The sequence below is a fragment of the Microcebus murinus genome, chromosome 1 (genome assembly GCF_040939455.1).
Source record: "Microcebus murinus isolate Inina chromosome 1, M.murinus_Inina_mat1.0, whole genome shotgun sequence".
In the NCBI taxonomy this organism is placed as follows: Eukaryota; Metazoa; Chordata; class Mammalia; order Primates; family Cheirogaleidae; genus Microcebus; species Microcebus murinus.
Window position 1 is genome coordinate 74,431,768 of NC_134104.1, and position 9,221 is coordinate 74,440,988.

Here is a 9,221-nt window from a genome sequence, read left to right on the forward strand (position 1 = left end):
CGTGTAGGACCCACTCTAATGCAAAGTAAAGGAGAGGGTTGCTAAGGGCCCAGACAGTGGAAGATGCTGCAGAAATGGAAAGAAGAAACTGAATGTAGATGGCTGTGTGTGGTTAGAATACACAAGAAAAGATGTGGGAGAGCCCCGTATGAAGAATGTACAGAGATGATTGAATCGAATGTAAGTTAGTATTAGATTTAAAGTTAACTTCTTGGTGTTAGAAGCTTTACTTGTTAGAGGACTGAGGAGCAATTCTCATTCTATTTCAGGTGACTCTGATCATTTCTGTCTTCTTTCTCACCAAGGCTGCTTTGCATGCTCCTCCTGTTCTGGGATGCCAAAAAAAAAAATAGTAAAAGGCTATAATTTATGCATGTAACACTCCTCAGGGCACAGAAGCAACTCTGCAGCACAGTGGGATGCAGCTATGGTCGTGTATTGGGAAATTTGACTATGTGTGTTGCTGCCACTGTTTATCAAATGTCACCACAACCAAAGTTCACCAGATAATAGGGAGAGTGAAATAAGATGATAGAGAGTAAAACAATGTGCAAACTGTCATATACTGTACAAATATTATTAATCATTATAACCCTTATGGTTTAATTTTTTGTTTAGAAAGCAATACAAATACTTTGATAGAAAAGGAAAAATGAGCAATATAACACTATATCTGATTGAAATAAAGGTGTTTTTTTTTTTTTTAGTCTTGAATGAGTCTTGACAGGTCACCCTGTCAGCTCAATGGATCCCTTATTGCCAGAAACAGTAAACTACAAGTTTTCTACTCTAGATTCATTTACGAGAAATGTACTTAGGAATTGTGACATGACAAAATAGCAGCACTGCTTTGAAGGAAGCCGACAGCGTTGCTGCGGGCTCCAAATGAACGGCTGCCATGGCCAAGCACTCCTTGTCATTTCTTCCTTTTCTCAGGGTGCTTTTCTTTGCTTCCCAAGAGTCAAAACAATGGTAACTGAGAAGCTGGCATCAGCATGAGTGACAGTAAGTGTTCTGAGACAACTATTTGATTGATTGATGGACGATGATGAATGTTGTCTAAAAGAACAGAAAGCTGTTTCCTTTTTGAAATCATTCAAATGTGGACAACATAGGCCAAGAATCAGACATTTCTAAATTTAATATGCATGCCATTTCCAAATAAGCAAACAATGATCAAAACCACCACCCACCAGGAATCACATACATTAATAAGTGTCAAAATAATTCAAACATCAGAAAGCTCCTTTTTCACCTGCACAGATGCCACAAGTCCCAGTTGATGAAATGACAGTGAAGAGAACACAGGTATGCAAATTCTGTTAATAGCTAATGATAATCATAGCCAAACCTCGTGTCTGTGAAGTAATTTCTCTTGCTTTATCCTATTGTAAATCCTTTAGTTGGTGGCCGGGGAAGGAACCTTCAAGATCACACAGTCCAAAAGCTTCATTTTATTATAAGTGAAGAAGACACAAACCTTAATGGAGAAGGTCTCGTGGCAAATTATTGGCAGAGACGTGACGACTTTGGGTTCATGTCTTCAATGTCCAGTTTTTCTTTTTTTATGCCACTGCATCAGTAAGGTCCCAACAGCATACAGATGGGACCTATAAATACAATAATTCAAAGTGGGTTTATTCTCAAAAAGAATACATACGAGTGTGCAGGTGGGGTGCAGGGGAAACACAAGAGACAGTGCTTAAACGGAGTCTAGCAGCAGTGGCAGTGCCCCAATCCCAAACCCCAAGAATCAAGGAGTAGAAGAAAGGAACCTGGAATAAGAGAGACCTACAGAACAGCTGCCAAAAACAGAGCAGGTGGCCCTCTGTGGAGGGGCACAGCCAGACTGAAATTTCACAGGAGTTGGAACCAGAGAGATGAAGAGTGTCATTTCTCTTTCCTCCCCACTTCTGATCCCCCACTGGGGCTACTCGCTAGCTGATCCCAACTGGCAGGTAAAGGGCATGTTGACTGCATTCATGGGGTCTGGCTCCTGAGGCAAAGAGCTGGTGGAGAAAGGGCATGGAAGGGGAAATGGTTGCTATGTGGCACACAGGCACATGTTATAATCCCCTGCTCCATATATATAAGGATGTGTGTGTGTGTGTGTGTGCAAGAAAAAGACACAGGAAAAAAATAGCAAAAATGAAAGTGAAAGAGCAGATCATGACTAAGTTAAGCTTAAAAAAAGCTGTATGGGAGACTCATGGGAATTTCCCTTTGACCACCTGCTCTTAAATGTATGGGGGGAATTCTAAGAGCCTTTAGGATGAGGCCCCTAGAGTCAAAAACAACCTTTAAAATTGCAGCTGCAGTTTATTTTTATTTGAGCAACTTGATAAAAATATTTCAATCAATGGGAGGGCTTGCGGGCTGCACTACCAGGCTGCAGAAGAGGTGCTAAAATGTAATAATGTTGCAGTGGTATCAGGGTTTGGGTTAACATGCACCTTAGGAGTTTCCCAGAGCATAGAGAAAAAATCTAATTATTTAGAATAATATAAAGCTTCATTAAGTAGAATTTTACAATATCTAAAGTTTTTCTGTATTCATCATCTCTCAACAGTCTGGTGAGATAACTAAACCAGGTATTTTTATTTCCATTTTATAGACAAGCAAATAGGCCCAAGCAAAAGAAATGGTAAGGTGATGTTGCACAGCTAGGGAGTGGCCTCAAACCCATGCCTGCTGATCACAGGTTCAGGGTTCTTTACACTCTTTCCTGTAACCCCTGGCTTTTACATCTTAATAGCTACAGGAGGAGTGATTTCACTTGCTGGAACACAATCTCTGATATGGTTCACCTTGACAGGTGAATAGGCACTCTGCACACTTCATCAGTCTTGCTTATGGTTGTGGCAGGGAACCTGGGAGTTTGAGCTAGCATTTTACAGCCCAGAGGCACCATTGAGAAAAATGAGAGGGGCATTTTGATTGTCATATGTGGGTAGAGAACCTACGGCCTTGGGACCACATGTGGCCTTCTGGATCCTTGACTGTGGCCTTTTGACTGAATCCAAATTTTACATAACAAATCCTCTTATTAAAAGGGATGCAGAGAAAGATGAAGCTTTTCTTGCCTCATTTGGTGCTTAAAAAAGAACCATCTTTTGTTTGTTGTTTATTTGTTTAATTATTTAAGACCTTTATTAACAGGTACTTGCAATTTGTTACTTTTTGGAAAAAATCAAGTTGTAAACATTTATTACAAATTAAAAAAAAAAGTTCTTAAAGACCTCACCTGACTAGATATAAAACAATTTAAAAAACTTTAAAGGTGTATTGAGAAAAAACAGGCCTTTAAAACAAAACATGTTAGTTATTATCAAAAAAGACGTCTTTATGTCTGAGTTGATTTTTGAGGGGTGTTTCCAGGTTCTTTGGCTCCTGGCTTGGAGGGGTCACTGCCATGCTGGTGTGATGACGGTGATGACAGACACTTAACACTTCCACAGCGGTTTTTGTTGTAGGCTTTTTGATGCAGAAATAGATAGCGAAAGGACATTTCCTGAGGGGAAGCAGGTCTACCAGGCCAGCAGAGAAGACCCTGAGGTTTTACCGCACTTCTGCTCTTATATCTATGCTTTTTGATATGCTAAATGACGGGTGGAATATTCATTGTTTTCCGAGAAAAGGGTGCTGAGAGCTCTTGGAGCTAAGAGCCCTCCCCAATTTTATCCTTATATGGTGACTTCCCGGGATTGCCATGACATTTTAAACTGTCATGGCACTGGTGGGTGTGATTTTTACTATTCTAATGTATATTAATAGGGAAAAGGTCACTTTTGGACATGACCTCCCTCCTAATTTCTGCACATGCTCCTGGCCAGGATAAGTCCCTTACCTCAAGTTCCTGCTGTTGCAGGTTTGGTTCTAAATGTTCATTGGCCTCCTCCTCATTTTTGTCTCCCTTCTCTTTTCCTGTGGTTAGTGCTAACAACCTGCACCTGTCTCTAACATTTGGGTAAAAATAATAAAAACCCATGCTACATAGATAATGCAGATAGTTCTAGTTATCTGGTCAATAGACAAAAAAGCAAGCACTTAAGGTCTTCAGCTCCAATCTTTTGTTCATTTCTTATTGCAGGAATTTTGTATTCGTTTCTGCTTGTTGGATGATGAAACCGGACAATGGTAGAGACAATAAGCCAGCATTTACTCAGCCCCATCCTGCTCAGCCTCAGGAGGGACGAATTCTCCCCCCGTCAGTCGGCTGCTTTTGTCTCTTTTTTTGTTTAGGGTTTTCTGGACATTTACATTGGTAATTGAAGTTGCGGCAGTACCAATGTTGAGATGGCTGCTGACCTTGGGTCTCGTCTCCTTGATTCTCTTTCTCCTCTTCATTGCCGTCCTCTCCGGGCTTTCTTTGTAGAGGAGAACCCCTGAGGAATTGTGGTGTATACCCCATACATATTCTGTCTTACTGGTCTGCCTGGTTCTCCTGCACCCTGGTTGTCATCATCGTCCATCACTTCTCTTTGCACAGGAGGGTTGGGATTGTGTGGTGGACGCCCGCAGGGTCTCCGCATATAGTAAGGTGGGAACCTTTGCCTGTGGTAGGGGCAGCGTTGCTGGGCCTGGCCCTCAGGAGCACTCTCCCATCCCTCATTCTTTTCCCCACTCTCCCCATTCTGGTAATTCTGCTGGTAATTGCGTGGAGGCCCCCTGCGACTTGGATAGTGTCTATAATGGTTATGGTCTGCTGCATATGTACTGCCTGGAAGTGGAATTCCACCAGGGCCTGTAACATTTGCTGCCTCTGCACCCTGTGCCAGGCTTGGTGTTGGCAGTGCTGAGGGCGGTGCTGGGTCTTGGCCTCGCTGCTCAGGGTTGCAGTGATGGTGACTGGGGCCTGCTGCCACAGCTGCGGCTCCTCTCCAGGTGTGATGGTCACTAGGCTGGCTCTGGGGCTGGGGTCCGCTATCTTCTTCCACTGCCCATTGAACCCACAAAAAAAGAACAATGTTGGAATCAGAAGGCTGCAGGTTCCCCAAGGCCTTCTCTGTGTATAAGGTTCTCCGGAAGCATGTATGGAAAATGCACATTACTTGTTCTCCCCTCTAAATATGCTGATTCACTATGTAGGGGTGTGGCCTAGAATCTCCATTTTAGAACGTGCATTCCCTTATATTTATTCCGCAAATAATGCTGTGTGAAACACTGGCCCAAGCTTATCAAAAAGGAGCATGCTCCAAAGTTACTTATTAAAATTGTAGATTTTCATTTCACAGACCTTTAACCTCTTCCCATCCATCCATCCATCCATCCATCCATCCATCCATCCATCCATCCATCCATCTTTTGGTTGGTCCGTCATTGTGAGACAAGGAACTGGCAGGCACTGCTCCAGGCATTGCTTAATTGTGCAGGCTTGCTTAACTGAATCAGGAAGTACAGGTTAGAACAAAGATGGCAGAGGAATTGACCGCTTCTTGACCTTGGACCTTCATTATGCCCTCATTACCATAAAAGTTCCTCAGGAAACCTCCCACTCCTATCATGCACTTGATACTACGACACTTCTGGTTTGACCATATTTAGTCAAAAGGAGAGCATCACCCTATTTCTAGGAAAACATTGCCCCTTTCCAGGAAATAACATAAATATTCCTCCCTTTGTTTAGCCTATAATTTAGCTGTTGCTTAAAGTGCGGTACTATGAAAGCTGTTCTCTGCAGGGAGAACTAGCCTTTACTCTATATGTGTAGTAGATTTTCTATACTTCCTATATAAAACTTGCTAACTCTTTATACTGTGGGATCACTCCTGAATTCTTTTTTGCATGAAGCCAAAAACCCACTTGGACTTCAAGTGATTCCCAGCATTGGGAATTACATTCCTTTGACAATTGGTCCATCCAATCTACATTTCAATTTAGTTCTGAAATTGAGAACATTTTTTTTGGTCACAGTTTTCATAGTTAGCTATCCTATCTTCTGTCCTTTGATGTCCAGACCACAACAATTAAATCAGAATGTTTATGGATACTGCAGGTATGTCCCAGAGATCAAAGAACTCCCCTGTTAATTCTAATGTGCATACAGGTTAAAGAACCAGGAGTCTAGACCTTTGCTACTCAAAGTGTGGTCCGCAGACCGGTACCATATAAATCATCTGGGGATCCTGTTAAAATGCAGACCTGGATTCCTTAGATCTGGTGTGGGGCGAACAGTGTGCATAACAAGCTTCCGGCTGATGTCAGCTGAGTCTCTGAAGCTCCTCCTCCAGTTTCTACTCCTGGACCTTGTACTTAGGCTTTGACCCTGTTCATCCTTAGTGTCCCTCATGGACATTGACTGGGCCAAACCTCCAAGTTTCAGGCTCTGGAATGTTGGCTATCGAAATTCTCCCTCCTACCCCCAGTCCTGCTGAGGAATATTCTAGATACTGTGTGAGACTCTACAGGCTGAGAGCATTGGAGAATTATAGGAAGCCACTACTGATTACCAAGCAGGCACCTCTCTGATGCTACACAACCCTGTTGACTGCGCAGCCCACTTTCTGAACATTTGTTGGCTATGTTTCCTACCAGTATCAATTTGGTGATTGTCAAACATCTGGCTGCTACAAAATGGTCACAAATGGAGGAAAACTGGTGCCACTATCTCTCTAGCTAGTCTTCAATACCCCAGCCATACAACCCCAATAAACAATACTCTTTGCTTTGGAAGGTCTTGCAAACATTATCTTCAGAAAAGACCAGGGTCTGTTCCCTTTTTTAGTGCTGTTTCCTTTATGTAGAAGACTCTTCTCCAACTCCTTCACCATACGAACACTTACACATCCTCCAAAGCCTTCTTTCTGTCTCTTTCTCTAACTCATCTCCACCAGGCAGAATTAATTATTCATTGGAAGGTAAGACCTGACTCTATACTGTCATCATGGTACTTACCACTTTATATTTAATAATGTGTCTAAAAGGCTAGAATCATCGATGATATTGCCATATCAGTTTTATGTATTAGAGAAGTCCTTGATATTGTGCATATATTATTATGCATATATTATTATGCATATATGATTATGTTTCCACACTTTATGAACACCCTTGTGGACTCTATGTCACTAGAGATCAGAGCTTTGTCTAATTTATTTTTCTATTCTCAGCATCTAGCACAGCTCTTGGCACATTTTTTGAAGTTCAATATAAGTATCATATTGAAATGTAAGTTAATTGCTTTTAATGGTGATCTGGTCAATAGAGTCAGCTGAAGAAATGATGGAAAGACTGTTCACAGTATAGAACACAGATCCTATCAAGTGTCACTTCACAGTTAAGTGCAGAAAAAGCCTTCTCATTGTGTTACACAGTGAACTCAATCTCTTATCTCCAGAAGTAACCTCTCTGTTGAGTTTTTAACCTCTGTGTTGAATTTTTCATGGTAGATGAATAGAGGCCTCTTTGGGATAGTCTTAAAGGGTAGAAGTATAGAGATGGTTGATATATGAGATATTGTCCTGCAGTAAAAACTCCAACATTAAAGTCAGAAGCTTGAGGCTTTTTGCCCAGAGATACCAAAGAAGGACACAAGCCCAGGAGGTCAGGCTGTCCCAATCCCTGTAAATGGATATACATGACAGGGTGTGGTTTTCCTCACTGCCATTCACAATCTTTCACTTGGGCTGGAAAGCCTCTGTTAACATGTTAAAATAAAACTTCCCCCAGAGTATGCAGTAACAGTAGAAATGCCTGTGGGTAACCAAACCCACAGTCACATCACCAGTAAAATGATTCAGTAAAATGAGTCAGTCTGTCTTTGCATTTCCACACCAAAGCAGTGGCTGCTCAAGTCAGCACAGCATTTGTATAGCCAGAAAAAGTGCCAACACAAGGAATCTCCTCCTTCTAGGAGTGCCTTTTTAGGTTATACTTATCCTGCAGAGCTCCTTCCAAATGCATCTCTAAGCAAAACAGCTGCAATTCCTAAGAATCTGAGTACTAACAAGCCCTTGGTTCACCTGATTATGAAACTCATAAAGTGCTGACATAGTGTAAAGATGGATTTTAAAAGTCTATTGTATGAGTAATACATGCTCAATGTAGAACAGTTAAATACAAATAACCAAAAAATAAAAGAAGAAAATAAAGCCATCTGAAATAAAAGCTCAGTTAATCTTTTGAAGTATATCCTTTGAAATCTTATGCATTGTGTGTATATGTAATGTATGCACATAAATATATATATATAAACATATACATTTCTGTCAAAAGTGAGATAATATTGTACATAGTTTTAAATCTGGTATTTTTCACACCAAAATTATATATCATTAAAGTCATTCCATGAGAGGTAATAATATTTCATTATATATTATGGTCACTTAGTCATCTGATTCTATGTAAATAACCAATTGATTTTTGTTAGACATATAAATTATTAAAAAATCTTATTGTTAAATGTGGCAAACATTCTGTTAACTATCTTATTCCACATGTTCTAAGTACTACCTTAAGAGAAATTACTAGAAGTGGAATGTGAGGTCAAGAGACAAGAAGGGCATAGCCAAAAAGCCCTCCAGGAAGTTTGAACCAATTTACTCCCATCAACAGTATTTGGGAGTCCCTTTATTTCCTCACATCAATTTTTCAATGATTATCATTTTAAATCCCTTGTATTTAAAACTAAATAGATCTTATTTTAATTTTAATTATTTTGATTATTGGGGAGACTATTATTGTATTTTATTGGCCATTTGAGTTTCCTTGTGAAATTTCTGTACTTTAGCCTGTTTTTTCACCATGGTATCATTATTTCTTATAGATGTGTAAAATTTATTAATAGATTAAAACTACTAACTCTTTGAAATAGTTATTGCATATGTTTTCCTAATTTATCATTAGATTTTTAACTTTGTTAGTGATGTTTCTTATATAAAAGAAATGATGTTTCTACTATAAAAGCATTGCTTTTTATTTTAGAAAATAGGTCACTAAATATGAAATGTCTGATTTTGAATCAAAAGTGTAGTTTATTATATTTCAAACAAGAATCAGACCAATTAATCAAAGTATGTACCTAAACTGTCGACTCAGTTTTGACATCTTTTTTTTTTTTTTTCTCTCTAGCTCACAGAAACTTCAAACTCCTGGGCTCAAGCAATCCTCCTGCCTCAGCCTTCCAAAAGTTTTGCCACCTTAACAAAGCCTGGAGTGTGAAAGGTGATACATTTGCCAAAGGCATTTTCCACAGCTTGTTGAGAATTGAATATTTTTCCTTG

General features: G+C 40.1%; 1 pseudogene; it reads right to left on the bottom strand.

Annotated features, from left to right (window-relative positions):
* Positions 1-4,158: 4,158 nt before the first annotated feature.
* LOC142869580 (Y-box-binding protein 1 pseudogene) lies at positions 4,159-5,048 on the bottom strand (annotated as a pseudogene).
* Positions 5,049-9,221: the final 4,173 nt, after the last annotated feature.